Source organism: Symphalangus syndactylus, chromosome 18 (assembly GCF_028878055.3).
Source record: "Symphalangus syndactylus isolate Jambi chromosome 18, NHGRI_mSymSyn1-v2.1_pri, whole genome shotgun sequence".
NCBI lineage: Eukaryota > Metazoa > Chordata > Mammalia > Primates > Hylobatidae > Symphalangus > Symphalangus syndactylus.
The window spans coordinates 102293220-102308996 of record NC_072440.2 but is presented as its reverse complement, the minus strand read 5'-3'; positions in this window follow the sequence as shown (position 1 = coordinate 102308996).

The following is a 15777-nucleotide window of genomic DNA, read 5'->3' as shown; positions in this document are numbered from 1 at the left end:
CGCCCTTGCCCTGGTGAACACCTACCGACTGCCAGCCAAGCCCATGCCCACAGCCCCTCCTGCTCTCCCTGTCAAGGGCTCGCCTCTGGTTGTTCTGGAATCCTCTGTGTATGGAACTGCTTCTGTCCACAGCAGGTGGCTTTGGAAGGGCACTGGGATGCGGTGGCAGGAGCCGGGCTTCCGCATCTGCTGTTGAAACAAACTCAGCAGCAATCTGGAAACAACCTAGAAGCCTGGCGTAGCGCCCGGCACCCGCGCTCGGTGGGGGCTGTGCGGTCCCGGCTGCAGCCTGGAGGGGACGGGCCTAGCTGAGGGACGAGCACAGTCCACTGCTCTCCTTCCTGCCTCTGCCTCTCTCCTCTATGAGGAGGCTCATAGAGGAGGGCCGGACAGTTAGCAGGGGCCCCATGGGGAGGCTCCACAGCCACCAGACCCCTGTCCAGCCAACTCGTCCCCTCCAGCCATCGCACCCTGGCATGCCCTCCTGTTGGGACAGCAAGGGCTGGGGCCTGGAGGAGCCTTTCCAAGCAGGAAGAGGGAGGCACCACCATGAGGCCTCCTCTTTCCACAGCCCTCCATCCGCACGCTGGCCTGCACCTGCCCTGGAGACCAGAAGCTGGCCAGGCCTGTCCGCAGGTCTGTGTAGCTGGCCCAGGTGGCTGGTGGCCAGGCCAGGGCTGGCCTATGGGTGTCTGGCCCAGCTGGCTACCGGCCACCTTTCTCCCACTGGCGTTGGCCACAGCCCCACAGCTGGCGCGACGCTGCGACCTTTCCCCTACTTCCAGCTCTGGCCTCCAGATGATTCCAGGCCCCTGAAGTTTACATGAGTCACATGTCGCTGGCAGGCTCCCACCCCATTCCCTCTCTTTGCTCTGGGTTTAAAGGGCCACACTGGAGAGCAGGTACGGGGCCTTGCGCCCCTGAGCAGGGCCAGGTGTGGGACCAGAGCCTTCGTCGTGCCCGAGGCCTGCAGGCCTCAGAAGCCCCAGCCCCACACCATGCCGGTGCTCCCAGCTTTCCCTGAATGTCATTCGTCATGAGGGCTGAGGTTCAGTGACCCACTTACTCTGGTGGCCGACAGGATGGTGTCCGTGGGCCACACCCCTCCCACAAGAGACTCTGACCTCTGCCCCCTGATTACTGCCCACACCCACCACCTCAGCCACTTCTCTGCTCCCTGCAGCGTGGCACAGCCTCCCAGGCATCCCCTCCCGCACACCTGTCCCCAACACAACAGTGACAGGTGGGCCCCTCGTGTCTGCCCTGAGGAAGCCTGAGGCCCGAGCAATCTTCCCAGAGACCCGCAGCAGGGGCACAGGGCTGCCCGCCTTCAGGGCAGGGGCTGGTCCCACTGCACCACGTGGGCCAGATGGAGAAACTGAGGCCCAGGGGGGAAGCCTTCCTGAAAGCAGGGCCAGATACACGAGGCCCTGGTGACCCCCAGCCCTCGCTCTGCCTGGATCAGGACTTGCGGACCCAGGGGCACAGAGCTGAGGGTGGGAGGTGTAGGGGGAGCTGATGGCTCCACACCTCTCACACCTGCCTGAGGGTGTGGGGCAGGAATGTGGGGAGGTCATCTTGACCCTCGCCTGGCGTTAGGGGAGGGAAGTAGGGTCCTGGGCAGAAACCACTGCCTGCTGTGGAATCCTCCAGACACCACCCGCCTCTGCCTGGCTTCTGCCTTCTGAGAGCCTCCCTGTCTCCAGCCTGGTGCTTTGTGGACCTTGGGCAGGGGATCCGCCCGACTGCATGTTGATTGAGGGTAAACGGCACCAAAGCCAGCTCTCGGCTTCTTTCCCCCTCCCCTCCCTTCTGGCAATCCTTGTTCTTCAGGTCTGGGGCAGGACTCAGTGAGCAAACTTGGGAAGTGGCATCCATCAGGCCACCCCAAAGAGCCTCACGTCTGCCGCCAGGTCCCTTGGGTCTGTGCCCTTCCCAGGCTGAGGCTCCTCGGCCTCCCAGCAAGCAGCGGGTCCGCCTGCACCTGCCCAGCTCCTGGAATGGGCTCTTGCTACTTTCCCGTCCCCCCGGGAGATCCCCCATGGGCACACAGGTTGCAAGAGGTCACTGCAGTCCCCAAGAGGAGCCTTTCTTATCTAAAACTCGCAAGGACCACCACACCTGTGTGAGGAGACCCCAGAGCTCAAGGGCCTGGGACAAGTAAGAAAGGGAATCTGTGTTTCCAGAGGTGGGTGGCCTGTCTGCCTGCTGCACTTAGGCTGTGTGACAGGTGACTCGCTGCACCCCTTCTGAGCTTCCATTTCTGCAGTTTGAAAATGGGAGCAATGATGAAACCGACTCATGGGCGAGCGTGGCGATGGAGATGGCGCACAGAGCATGCGCAGTGCATGGGTGCTCCGTGCAGCTGAACAACGGTTGCTATGGCAGCACTTCTGAGCACAAAGCACAGGCCTCCGGCTTCTATCCAGAAATAACATTGGCTGCACACGGTGACTCATGCCTGAAATCCCAGCTCTTTGGGAGGCCAAGATGGGAGGATCACTTGAGGCCAGGAGTTCGAGACCAGCCTGGGCAACACAGTGAGACCTCATCTCTACTAAAGATTTTTAAAAAATTAGCTGGGCATGGTGGTGTGTGTCTGTAGTCTCAGCTACTCAGGAGGCTGAGGTGGGAGGATCACTTGAGCCAGCGAGTTTGAGTTTGCAGTGAGTTGTGATTGCATCACTGCACTCTAGCCTTGGCGACAGAGCAAGACACTGTCTGAAAAATAAGAGTGGGCATGCGTGTGTGTATGCACGTGTGCACCCATGTTACTGTTGTGAGTGTGTGTGGCTACTGTCTCAGGTGCAGGGAGACACTCTAATAAGAACAATCACGCTGGTGCCCAAATCTTGGCTTCTAAGTGTCATTCTTCACTAAAAGAAACCAAACCTCCTTGGAAAAATGGCTGACTCCAGGGACAGGGCAGGGAAAGGAGTAGGTAGGCCTGGAGTAGCTTATCGAGCCAGAAAGCAAAGACTTGCTGGAAGAATGGTGGGATGTGTCAAAAGGCCACAAGAGCCAGGGCGAAGGGGCTGTGTCTTAGTCTGTGTGGGCCTCTATGACAAAATTCCATAACTTGCTGGCCTCTGCACTATGGGAACGTATCTCGCGCGGTCTGGGGGCTGGGGAGTCTGAGATCGGGGCCAGCATGGCTGGCTGTGCTGTGGGCTCTCTTCAGGGTTGCAAACGGCTGACTTATCACGGTGTCCTCCCGTGATGGAAATAAAGGAGCCGGCTTTCTGGCCTCTTATACCCCCGTGACCCAATCACCTCCCAAAGGCCCAGCCTGCTAATGCCATCACCCTGGGGAATGAGGATTTTGACACCGGAATATGGGGAGGGTACAGATGTTCAGACCATGAGGGCTCCCGCCAGCCAAATCTAGGAGAGTTTTGAGCATCTAAGTAAATAAATGATTATAACACATAACTCACTGAACAAAACAGAATATCACCCCTCCACACGGATATAAACTAATACATAAATAAATTGAAATGTTAACGAGAAATGGATATTTACATAATTTCAATGTATCTCCCCTCAAAACACTTAGTAATTACAAAATAAAAAAGAGTAACTTTACATGGAGATGCCTGGCAGACAGCACCTGATCAAGACCACAGTGAACATTGCTGGTAACAGGAGAAATCAATCGTATTAGGCACCACCAGCCCCAGTGAGAGGAACACAGCATTGTTGGGGAGATTTCATGCCAAAGATGCAATCCTGAACCCAATCGTAAGGAAACATCGCACAAACCCAAATGCAGACCCGCCGTGAGCATTTTCCCTCGCCGGACACCGCAGAGAACCCTCCTGCCTGAGAGTGTCCTAAAGCACAGTCCGCTGCTGTCTGTTCCCGGGGCGCAGCCACCTCTGCCTCACCTTGCCGGTGCAGACAGGGCGGGGCGGCTGCAGAGGGGGGTCCGTGCGCAGGGTCTCTCTTATGGATGTCGTGCCTGAAGGGCTTCATGAGAAAGAGGGGAGGGGTTGGACCCCGAAGAGTAGAAGGGAACTGAGGAAGACGAGGAAAGAGATCGGGCTCAGTGTAGTCAGGGAACCCCACTGAAAGTGGCCGGTCACTGGGGAAGCCCCAGCAAAGCAGCCCCACAGCACCCCTGCTGTTGTGTGCTTATGGGGGCTGCCCTGGGAGGGGCAGAGTCTCATGTGGCAGCCAAGGACTTATGCGGGCAAGGAGTGGCAGTGAAAGGTGCATGCGTGTGTGTGTGCCCCTCTGCACATAAGCATGTGTGTATAATTGCATGCATGTGTATGTGTGCGTATAATTGCGTGTGTGTGTATAATTGAATGCGTGTGTATAATTGCATGTGTGTGTATAATTGTATGCGTGTGTGTATAATTGCATGTTTGTGTATAATTGCATGTGTGTGTGTGCATGTGTATAATTGCATGCATGTGTGTGTGTGTGTGTGTGTGTTGGGGGGCGGGTTCCCTTGGCTGGTGCTGGTAGCTTGACTGCTAACTTTGTGAAGGGAGGCCATGTGGAAGGGTGGGCCCGGGGCTTCTCAAGAATCCCTGTGTCATGGGACATTTTTTGCTGTTCTGTTTCTTCCCCAGGGCAATTTGCCATCAGGTGGGGCCTGTCAGCCTGGAGAAAAAGGGATACCTTCCAAAGGAAAAGAGGAAGAGGAAGGAGCTCACCTTCCTGGGCTCTCACCTGGTTCTGGGCCTTGCACTGGATGCTGGGGATTCAGCTAATTCACACTGATGTCAGTCAGCCCTCTTGGTCACAAGCAACAGAAAACTCTCCAGCTAACTTGGGCAGAAAGGTAGCTCTAAAAATCCATAGGAAGGCTGGAAAAACAGGAACACGGCTGAGGTCTCGGCCCAGGAACTGCCCAGGACACAACCTGCTGTACTGGGAGAGGTGAGACTGCAGGACAAGGGCTTCCTGGAGACAAGAAGGGCGCGGTGAAGGCACCCATGAGTGACACAAGTCCCTAGGCTGCCCCGGGTCTCTCTGAAGGGGGACGGTGGCAGTACAGCACCTGGAATGGCAGGAACTGGGCAGGGAATCCCAAGGTAGTCTTGGGGACCTTCACAGAAATGGTGACGTGGCGGCAAAGGCTGGGCCGGAGCTGGGAGGAGAGCGTGGAGGAGGGCGTTCTGGGGCTGGGGCAGGTGGGGTGGGAGCCTGGCCTGCCTCAGAGTGGCACAGCTGTGATGTGAGGGCTCCGGGCCGGGCTGGAGAGTTCGGGAGAGGAATGCAAGGAAACTGTTGGCCTCTTCCCTCTTCGAGGGTCTCCTGTCATGGGAAAGGGGGTGGGCACCTGTGCAGCTCCTCAGGCTGGACTCTCCTCCTCTGGCCTGTCTCAGCTGATACAGTCCCCTCCCTGTCACTCCCTGGAACGCCTGCATCATCTCCAGCAAGAAACAGCAGAGCCGGGGTCCACGTCCAGGCCTGGGACTCTGCATCCCTCACTCTGCTGCCCGAATTGTGTTTGGAATTGGTCCAGAGGGAAGTGGGGGAGCAGAGAGGGGTTTGAGCAGGAGAGTTCCAGAGCAGCTGGGCTGTGGAGAGCTGATTTGGCTGCGGCTGGACAATGGACAGGAGAGACAGTGAGGCAGGAGGCAGAACTCCGGGCACAGAGGAAATGATGGCAGGGACACAGGGCAAGCGTGGGCTCGGCAAGAGTGTGGAAAGAGGAGGAATTGGTCCAGCTTGGTGACTGACTGGATGTGGAGGGTGAAAGGGAAGTGGCTTTACCAGAATAAGCCCTCTTGTCTAAGGGAAGGCACTGTGGTTTTCAGGCCCCCTGAGCCTGTGGCCCCTCTGACCTGTCCTGGCCCCGCCTGCGGGGACATCTCCTCCCCACAGCAGGGCCCTGTGCAGCAGGCTCAGAGCCACGGGGTTTTCTGGAAAGGTCTGATTTCCTGGAAGACCCAGGCAACAAACACATAGCATATCTCTGCACTTGTGACTGTGCCAGGGCCTTGACTTGGGGAGATAAGGCCGTGTACACAGTGATCACATGCAGAGGGCTCACCTTGGCTCCCTGGAAGCTGTTGGGAGATGAAGGGAGGGACAGGGAAGGAGTCTGAGGGCACAAAGGCCCAGGAGATACGGTGCCCTCCTCACAGGGCTGCATCTGAGACAGGGGCCCCAGCTAGAGGCCCGAATACGCCAGGCTGTGAAGCTCTGCCAAGTACCTGGGAATCTATGTGCATGCGGGGCACCGTCTCAAACTGCATGAGTCAGGTGGGCAGGCGTGCGTATGGGCGAGTCAGGTGGGCAGGCGTGCGTATGGGCGGGTCAGGTGGACCGGCGTGCGTATGGGTGAGTCAGGTGGACAGGATCGCGTAGGGGCTAGTCAGGTGGACATGCGTGCGTATGGGTGTGTGTATGGACGAGTCAGGTGGACAGGCGTGCGTGTGGTAGAGTCAGGTGGACAGGATCACGTAGGGGCTAGTCAGCTGGACAGGCGTGCATATGGGTGTGCTTATGGGAGAGTCAGGTGGACAATTGCGTATGGGCAGGTCAGGTGGGCAGGCGTGCATATGAGCAAGTCAGGTGGACAGGATCACGTAGGGGCGAGTCAGGTAGACAGGCATGCGTGTGGGAGAGTCAGGTGGACAGGATCACGTAGGGGCTAGTCAGGTGGACAGGCGTGCATGTGGGCGAGTCAGGTGGGCAGGATTGCGTACAGGCTGGTCAGGTGGGCAGGCGTGCGTACGGGCGGGTCAGGTGGAGAGGCGTGCGTATGGGCGGATCAGGTGGAGAGGCGTGCGTATGGGCGGATCAGGTGGAGAGGTGTGCGTATGGGCGGGTCAGGTGGACCGGCGTGCGTATGGGCGCGTCAGGTGGACCGGCGTGCGTATGGATGTGCGTATGGGCGCGTCAGGTGGACCGGCGTGCGTATGGATGTGCGTATGGGCGCGTCAGGTGGACAGGCGTGAGTATGGGCAAGTCAGGTGGACAGGATCGCGTATAGGCGGATCAGGCAGGCAGGCATGCATATGGGCGAGTCAGGTCGACAGGATTGCGTATGGGTGGGTCAGGTGGGCAGGCGTGCATACGGGCGGGTCAGGCGGACAGGCGTGCGTATGGGAGAGTCAGGTGGACAGGATCGCGTAGGGGCTAGTCAGGTGGACAGGCATGCGTATGGGTGTGCGTATGGGTGAGTCAGGTGGACAGGATTGAATATGGGCAGGTCAGGTGGGCAGGATTGCGTACAGGCTGGTCAGGTGGGCAGGCGTGCGTACGAGTGGGTCAGGTGGACAGGATCGCGTAGGGGCTAGTCAGGTGGACAGGCGTGCGTATGGGTGTGCGTATGGGTGAGTCAGGTGGGCAGGCGTGCATGTGGGCAAGTCAGGTGGGCAGGATTGCGTACAGGCTGGTCAGGTGGGCAGGCGTGCGTACGAGTGGGTCAGGTGGACAGGCGTGCGTATGGGCGAGTCAGGTGGACAGGCGTGCGTATGGGCGCGTCAGGTGGACAGGCGTGCGTATGGGCGAGTCAGGTGGACTGGCATGCATATTGGTGTGTGTATGGGCGAGTCAGGTGGACAGGCGTGCATATTGGTGTGCGTATGGGAGCGTCAGTGGACAGGCATGCGTATGGGTGTGCGTATGGGCGCATCAGGTGGACAGGCGTGCTATGGGCGCGTCAGGTGGGCAGGCGTGCGTATGGATGTGCATATGGGCGCATCAGGTGGACTGGTGTGCATATGGGTGCGTCAGGTGGGCAGGCGTGCGTATGGGCGGGTCAGGTGGACCGGCGTGCGTATGGGTGAGTCAGGTGGACAGGATCGCGTAGGGGCTAGTCAGGTGGACAGGCGTGCATATGGGTGTGCTTATGGGAGAGTCAGGTGGACAATTGCGTATGGGCAGGTCAGGTGAGCAGGCGTGCATATGAGCAAGTCAGGTGGACAGGCGTGCATATGGGTGTGCGTATGGGCGAGTCAGGTGGACAGGATTGAATATGGGCAGGTCAGGTGGGCAGGCGTGCGTATGAGCGAGTCAGGTGGGCAGGCGTGCATGTGGGCGAGTCAGGTGGGCAGCATTGCGTACAGGCTGGTCAGGTGGGCAGGCGTGCGTACGGGCGGGTCAGGTGGACAGGCGTGCGTATGGGCGGGTCAGGTGGACAGGCGTGCGTATGGGCGCGTCAGGTGGACCGGCGTGAGTATGGGCAAGTCAGGTGGACAGGATCGCGTATAGGCGGATCAGGCAGGCAGGCGTGCATATGGGCGAGTCAGGTCGACAGGACTGCGTATGGGTGGGTCAGGTGGGCAGGCGTGCATACGGGCGGGTCAGGCGGACAGGCGTGCATATGGGAGAGTCAGGTGGACAGGATCGCGTAGGGGCTAGTCAGGTGGACAGGCGTGCGTATGGGTGTGCGTATGGGTGAGTCAGGTGGGCAGGCGTGCATGTGGGCAAGTCAGGTGGGCAGGATTGCGTACAGGCTGGTCAGGTGGGCAGACGTGCGTACGAGTGGGTCAGGTGGACAGGCGTGCGTATGGGCGAGTCAGGTGGACCGGCGTGCATATTGGTGTGCGTATGGGAGCGTCAGTGGACAGGCATGCGTATGGGTGTGCGTATGGGTGCATCAGGTGGACAGGCGTGCATATGGGCGCGTCAGGTGGGCAGGCGTGCGTATGGATGTGCATATGGGCGCATCAGGTGCACAGGTGTGCATATGGGCGCGTCAGGTGGACAGGCGTGCGTATGGGCGCGTCAGGTGGACAGGCATGCGTATGGGCGCGTCAGGTGGACAGGCGTGTGTATGGGTGAGTCGGGCAGGCATGTGTATGGGGGGGTCAGGTGGGCAGGCGTGCGTATGGATATGCATATGGGCGGGTCAGGTGGACTGGCGTGCGTATGGGTGTATGTGTGTGCACAGGTGCTACTTTATTTCTTTCTGTGTTCAACACGTGTTCGTGGAAGTGCTCCAGGCCCAAGGCGAAGGAATAGGATGTAGCAGGGGCAGGGTCTCCGCCCCACACTCAGAGTCCTTGGGCTCTGGGGAGACACAACTGATAAGTGGTTACGGGAATCCTGGGAGCTACGGGCACACACAGACCCTCCTGGGCCCAGCATAAGGGCCAGGGAAGACTTCCTGGGAGTCCAAGTGGAAGCTGCAGGGTGAGTAGGAGGAGGGAGGGTGGGTGTCAATGTTCTAGAGGAGGGAGGGTGGGTGTCAATGTTCTAGAGGAGGGAGGGTGGGTGTCAATGTTCTAGAGGAGGGAGGGTGGGTGTCAATGTTCTAGGAGTCAGGGGCGCACAGAGTCCAGAGTAGGCACTCCGAGCATGAGATGCACACTCTGGGGATCGCTCGAGCCGCCTGAGCATAGCGCTTATGGAGATGAGGTGGGAGGAGTGAAACCAACTTTAAATTCTCACAGGTCTGCTGGGACTGCTGGGTCCAGCCATAAGACGGTGACAGATAGCAGACTTACCTTTCCCCCATAAACAACTAGAAAACTAGACAAATTCTACGAAGCAACTGTTTTTAAGCATAGGTGCCATGGCAGGGCTGTGACCCTAGAGAAGGACACACATGAGGGAGTTCCAGCTTCACCCTGGCTCTCTGCCCGGAGGCGGTTGGGGCATTTTCTGAACACAGCACAGGGAAGTAGAGCTCAGAGAGTGGTGATGGAATGCGCCGGAGCAGGCAGAGACTGGAGTTCAGGACCACCGAGGGGACTGGAACTTGTGGGGTTCCAGAGAGGAGAGGGTTGAGCAGGGAAGGAGCTTCAGACATTTGCAGAGGAGCTCCCTTGAGTCTTTGGGTGAATACTAAACTGCACGCACACAGGATGAGACTCAAAGTCTGGCAGAGAAGAGCTGCTGGGAGCTGGGAGCAGAAGGGGGTGCCAGAGGACGCACGGGCACAGAGACCTTGGAGTTCTGGGCAGCCAGAGTGAAGAGACCACACCAAACATGCCAGGCATTCAGCCGAGACCTCAGAAAAGCTACCCTTTTTTAAAAAGTTAGATTTATTCAGGTATCATTTACATACAGTGAAATTCTCCATTTTTAGGTGTACAACTCTATGACACATGCATACAGTCATGTAATCACCACCACAATCAAGATAGAAAACATTTCTACTGCCCAATGTTCCCCGTGTCCTTTAGTCATCCTTTCCTCCCTCCACTCCAGCCCCTGGTAACCACTGCCCTGATCTCTGTCCTGTTGAAAAACACATGCCTTAGGTGTACTACACTAACCCTGGGGTAACGGCTGCTCTAGATCTGTCCTAACAAGCCCACAAACAAGCCTTGAGGGGACAAAACATCTACCAATAATTTAACTAGTTGCCAAAACAAAATTCACTAATCTTTGAAAGAAAACAACAAAATTCAGATTCCCAACAATGTCGTATCATAATGGCCAGCATCCAATCAAAAATTATTAGACATGTAATAGAGCAAGAAAATTTGAGTCATAACTGGAGAAAAACTAGCCCATAAGAAACCCTGTTGAAGCCGGGCATGGTGGCTCACTCTTGTAATCCCAGCACTTTGGGATACCGAGGTGGGTGGATCACCTGATGTTAGGAGTTCGAGAACAGCCTGGCCAACGTGTTAAAACCCCATCTCTACTAAAAATACAAAAATTATCTGGGCATGGTGGTGTGTGCCTATAATCCCAGCTACTCGGAAGGCTGAGGCACGAGAATCGCTTGAACCAGGGAGGCGGAGGTTGCAGTGAGCTGAGATTGCGCCACTGCACTCCAGCCTGGGTGACTCTCCTTCTCAAAAAAAGAAGCCCTGTTGAATTCATGGGGCAAAGACAAGGTGTCTTTTGTCACTGAGTATTTTCCACTGATAGATAGTATAGCTACCACAAAAAAATATTAACATTAAAAGGAGTCTTCAAAAGCAAAAGAGAACCACGGGTATAGGAGCCAGCCAGAACCCAAGTGCACATCTAGATGGCCAATAGGTGCACAGTGTGGGCAGGCCTGGAGTTAAACACTAGGACCCAGACATGTGCACAGCCATATCACTAAGGGGTTCAGCTGGGTGAAGACACAGACATATGAGCACCACACAGAGGGTAGGCACAAGAGAGGCACAAATGTCCCAGGCATCAAAGAGTGACAGATCACTTCTGCCTAGAGGAACTGTAAAAGACTTCATGAAGGAAAATTTTTTTTGAGACAGTCTCACTCTGTCACTCAGGCTGGAGTGCAATATGATCTTGGCTCACTGTAACCTCCACCTCCCGGGTTCAAGCAATTCTCCTGCCTTAGCCTCCCAAGTAGTTGGGACTAAAGGCACGTGCCATCACACCTGACTAATTTTTGTATTTTTGGTAGAGACAGGGTTTTACCATGTTGGCCAGGCTGGTCTCAAACTCCTGACCTCAGATGATCTGCCCGCCTCGACCTCCCAAAAGTGCTGGGATTACAGGCATGAGCCACTGCGCCTGGCCAGCAAATTTCTTTTGCACTGGGCTTTTAAAGATGATTGAGAAACAAAGAAAATAATTTTAACATCACCTCTAAAGTCATTTATTACCCAAATGTGATCGCTGTTGGTATTCTGGTAAATTCCTTCTCTCTGAATTATCTTATTTTTTCCCAAGTGGAGCTCCATCTCCTCAATTCTGTTTTGCATTTTTCAGTTAATGTTATTTCAAAAAGCATTTTCGGAAAATTCTTTGTAGCAGCTATTTTTAACAGCTGTGAAATATTAACTGTCCGTGACATAATCCAATTAACTGATTCTCTGTTGTTGGACATTTCGGTTATTTTCAAGTTCTAACTAATCCTGCAATAAGCATCTTGTTCTCCCGTGTTCTGGTTACTCTCTTAAGTTAGATTCCAAGAAATGGGATAATTGTTTCCAAAGATATTTGGGAGCATCTGGGAAGTTCCTTATCTGTATTGCCAAATGCCTTTTCTAGAAGGTTGTACAAATTTACACTCCCACTACACGCACTCTCTTATGTTGTAATACATGTTTACATGCCTTTTTCCCCACAAATTATGCCCTATCCACCTTCCTGTCCCCGGTGCCTGCACAGGCAGCTGCCCAGCGGCATCCCTTGCATCACACATGCCCATACTTGCACCATACGTGACCGTACTTCCACAGAGGAGAAGGAATATCCAGGGTCAGGGGGAACATCCCTGACAGACACTCCAGGAACCAAGATGTGGACAAGTGTGGATGGACACGTGGGTCTCTGGACTCTTTCTAAAACACCTGGCATGGAGATGAGATGGCCGTCAGAGACCTGTCAGTTCTGCTTTCTCGCTTGGCAGCAGGGAAGCTGAGATCTAGGTGGGGCAAGTGGGTTCCACACGGCACAGTTCGTCCATGTCAGTGCAGTGCCTGCTTCTCAGGGTTTGGCCAAGCCTGGGTCTTGCAGCCTCAGCTCCCAGCAGGACCTGCCCAGCCAGGGTCCTCAACCCTAGGCTGACATCTTGGCCTCACTGGCATCACAGCTCAGCCCTCACCCTGCGACTCTGTGCACGTGAGGAGAGGGAGATAAGAGCTGGAGGCCAGACCTCCTAAGAGGAAGGAAAACGATGTGGACTTGGGGGAGGAAGGATCTGCCTTCCCTTTCTTCAGCGAGAGTTTCCTCTTCTCATAGTACAGGGAGGACCTCAAGATGGCTGTCTCCCACTTTAGAGATGCTGTGTCCCAGCAAAGGGGCACCTAGAACAGGAATTCTCAACCTCCCAGGATAACGGGTGGCCACTGAGAAGCTGGGAGACCTGGGGCAAGCGTCTCGGGCTTTCCTCAGCCGCTCCACCTGGGAACTGGGACTGGCAGGACCGCCTCTCGAGGCTGCTGTGAGCGTCCAATTAGACCACGCGGGTGGGCGAGGGGCTTGTGCCTTGCCCCAAGGGGGAGCTCAACACACACCTTTATATAGGACACATTCAAGGAGGCCAGGCTCACCAGGCCACACTGTGAGGCCTATTTTTTGGAGGGACGGGGGCGTCGGGGGACAGGGTCTCACTCTGTCACTCAAGCTGGAGTGCAGCGGTGCAATCATAGCTCACTACAGCCCCAGCCTCCTGGGCTCAAGCAACCCTCCCACCTCCCGAGTAGCTGGGACTGCAGGCATGCGCTACCGTGCTTGGCTAATTTTTTAAATTTTTCGTAGAGACAGGCTGTCCTCACTATGTTGCCCAGGCTGGTCTCAAACTCCTGGCCTCAAGTGGTCCTCCAACTTTGGCCTCCTTAAATCCTGGGATTCCAGGGATGCGCCACCCCACCCAGCTGGAAGACTGCTGCCTTGATGGCACCTAGTGAATCCCCCGCTATTGATGATCTTCCACAGTCCCCTCCCACACCAAATCTGGACAGGCCTTGAGACCCATTTGGCGGATAGAATGTAGGGGAGGCCTGGCAGCTTCCGGGTCTCTGGGAAGCTGCCACGCTGTGAGGAGGTCAGGCCATCCTACTGGCGGGAAAAGCCACGCGCACAGCTGCAAGAGTGACCTTCCTCAATACCACATGGAGCAGAAGAACCACCCCAGTGACACGCAGACTCGTGAGGAGGAATCAATCACCGTCATCTTAAGCCACTAAGTTTTTTTTTTGAGACGGAGTCTCGCTCTGTCACCCAGGCTGGAATGCAGTGGCGTGATCTCGGCTCACTGCAACCTCTGCCTCCTGGGTTCAAGCCATTCTTCTGCCTCAGTCTCCCAGGTAGCTGGGATTACAGGCACCCACCACCACACGCCTGGCTAATTTTTGAATTTTTAGCAGAGATGGGGTTTCACCATGTTGGCCAGGCTAGTCTCGAACTCCTGACCTCAGGCCATCCACCCACCTCAGCCTCCCAAAGTGCTGGGATTATAGGCGTGAGCCACTGCACCCGGCGAAGCCACTAAGTTTTGAGGTGGGCTGTTACTCAGTAATCGATACCTGAACCTGGCTGGGCGCTGAGGCTCACACCTGTAATCCCAGCACTTTGGGAGGCTGAGGCAGGCGGATCACAAGGTCAGGAGATCAAGACCATCCTGGCTAACATGGTGAAACCCCATCTCTACTAAAAATACAGAACATTAGTCGAGCGTGGTGGCGGACGCCTGTAGTCCCAGCTACTCAGGAGGCTGAGGCAGGAGAATGGCGTGAACCCAGGAGGCGGAGCTTGTAGTGAGCCGAGATCGCGCCACTGCACTCCAGCCTGGGGACAGAGCGAGACTCTCTCTCTCAAAAAAAAAAAAAAAGATACCTGAACCTCCCTCCTCCCCATCCCAGCCTTATCCTCTGGGTCTTCTCCTGTGGTGTGCTGGTAAATGTTTAAAAAGCAGCTCTCTGTAGGGGATTGAGGGGAGCTCATGTGAAGTGTTTGTCAACATCTGTGGTGTAAATATTCTCATCATGGCTGATTTCAAGCTGCCAACATGACGTGGCTGAACACGAGATTGAGGAGAAATGTGCACCATCCGTCCAGGAGCGGGCGAGCTGGATCCAGCACACTTGGGTTCTCCTCCCCTGACACGTGACAACCCTGCAGAGATTTGAGATCAGCAGCTCAGATTAGGTGATCAGAAGCGTTTTGTCACAGGGACACAGAGTTCTGGGCTGGCTCTTATCTTCAGGGCATCTGGTAGGGTGGAAAGGACTTCAAGTCATGCGCCAAGCCCACGTCCTATTCCCTGGGCCTGTTCCCTTCCCTTGAAGTGGTGGAGGCAGAGCTCGCGGCTGAAGAGCTGCAGGCGGCTCTCCCTCATGTCTGGGCATGAGAGGTCTGTGGAGGCAGCAGCCAGGCTGTGTCCAGGTAGCCCTGACGGCCACTGCACAAGAGCGGCGTCAGGTAGAGGGAGTCTGAGCACCCATCAGCTCAGCCCCAGGCTCCATCAGAGGCGGTGGAACAGGGCCTGAGGATGCCTCAGTCCTGGGCCTTAGGGGCAGGCCTTCCAGGTGAAGCCCTGGGGACCAGGTAGCCCTGCCCAGAAGCCCCGGACCCCACCTCAGCCGCCCCGGGCCCCACCTCAGCCGCCCCAGGAAGCCAAGCGGATGAGGGACCAAGTCGGGAAATGGTGGATGAGGCTGGTGGCTCCTGGAAACGCCGGTCACCAGGGCGGCAGCACGGGTCCTCACCCCTACCTGCCAGGACTTCAGCAGCTCTCAGCCCCTAGGCATGATAGTTAGTTTCTTGGGTCAACCAAATAGTCATCTAGGGGTTGCTGTGAAGGTGTTCTGTCGGTATGTCACATCTGCAGTCAGCTGACTGGAGTGAAAGGCCATTACTCTCAATCATGTGGCAGGGGTGGGGGTGGGAAGCCTTGCGCAACCAGTGGAATGCCTTACGAGCAGAGCTGGGGTTTCCCTGAGGACAAAGAGATTTTACCTGTGGACTATAGCATCGCCTACTGTCCGAGAGGCCCAGGTGCCGCCTGCCCTATGGATTTCTGCCTTGCTCAGCCAGCCCCCACCTTGTCTGTGCCAATTTTTAACAATAAATCTCTCCCTCCCTCCTTTCCTTTCTCTGTCTCATCCCCTCCATGTATATGTAATATCTCTTATGTATCTCGTAGAGAGATTTATTGCGAGGAACTGGCTATACAACACATGTACATGCATATCCACGTGTAAACATGTGCACACACACGCACCACACACGCACAGACACCACACCCCTACCCTGTAGGTTCCTTTCTCTGCTGGGCCCTGCTTGCTCCACCAGGGGTGCTGAGCCCCTGTGTCACCAGTGGAGGTCTCGGCAGCACAAGTCCCCAGGCACAGCCCCTCAGCGCCCTGCCCTCGGCTGTGGCTCCAGGGGTGAAGTAGGACCTCGGGGTGTAAAGGCCAGCGCCACGGTTCCTATGGGATGTGCTGTGGG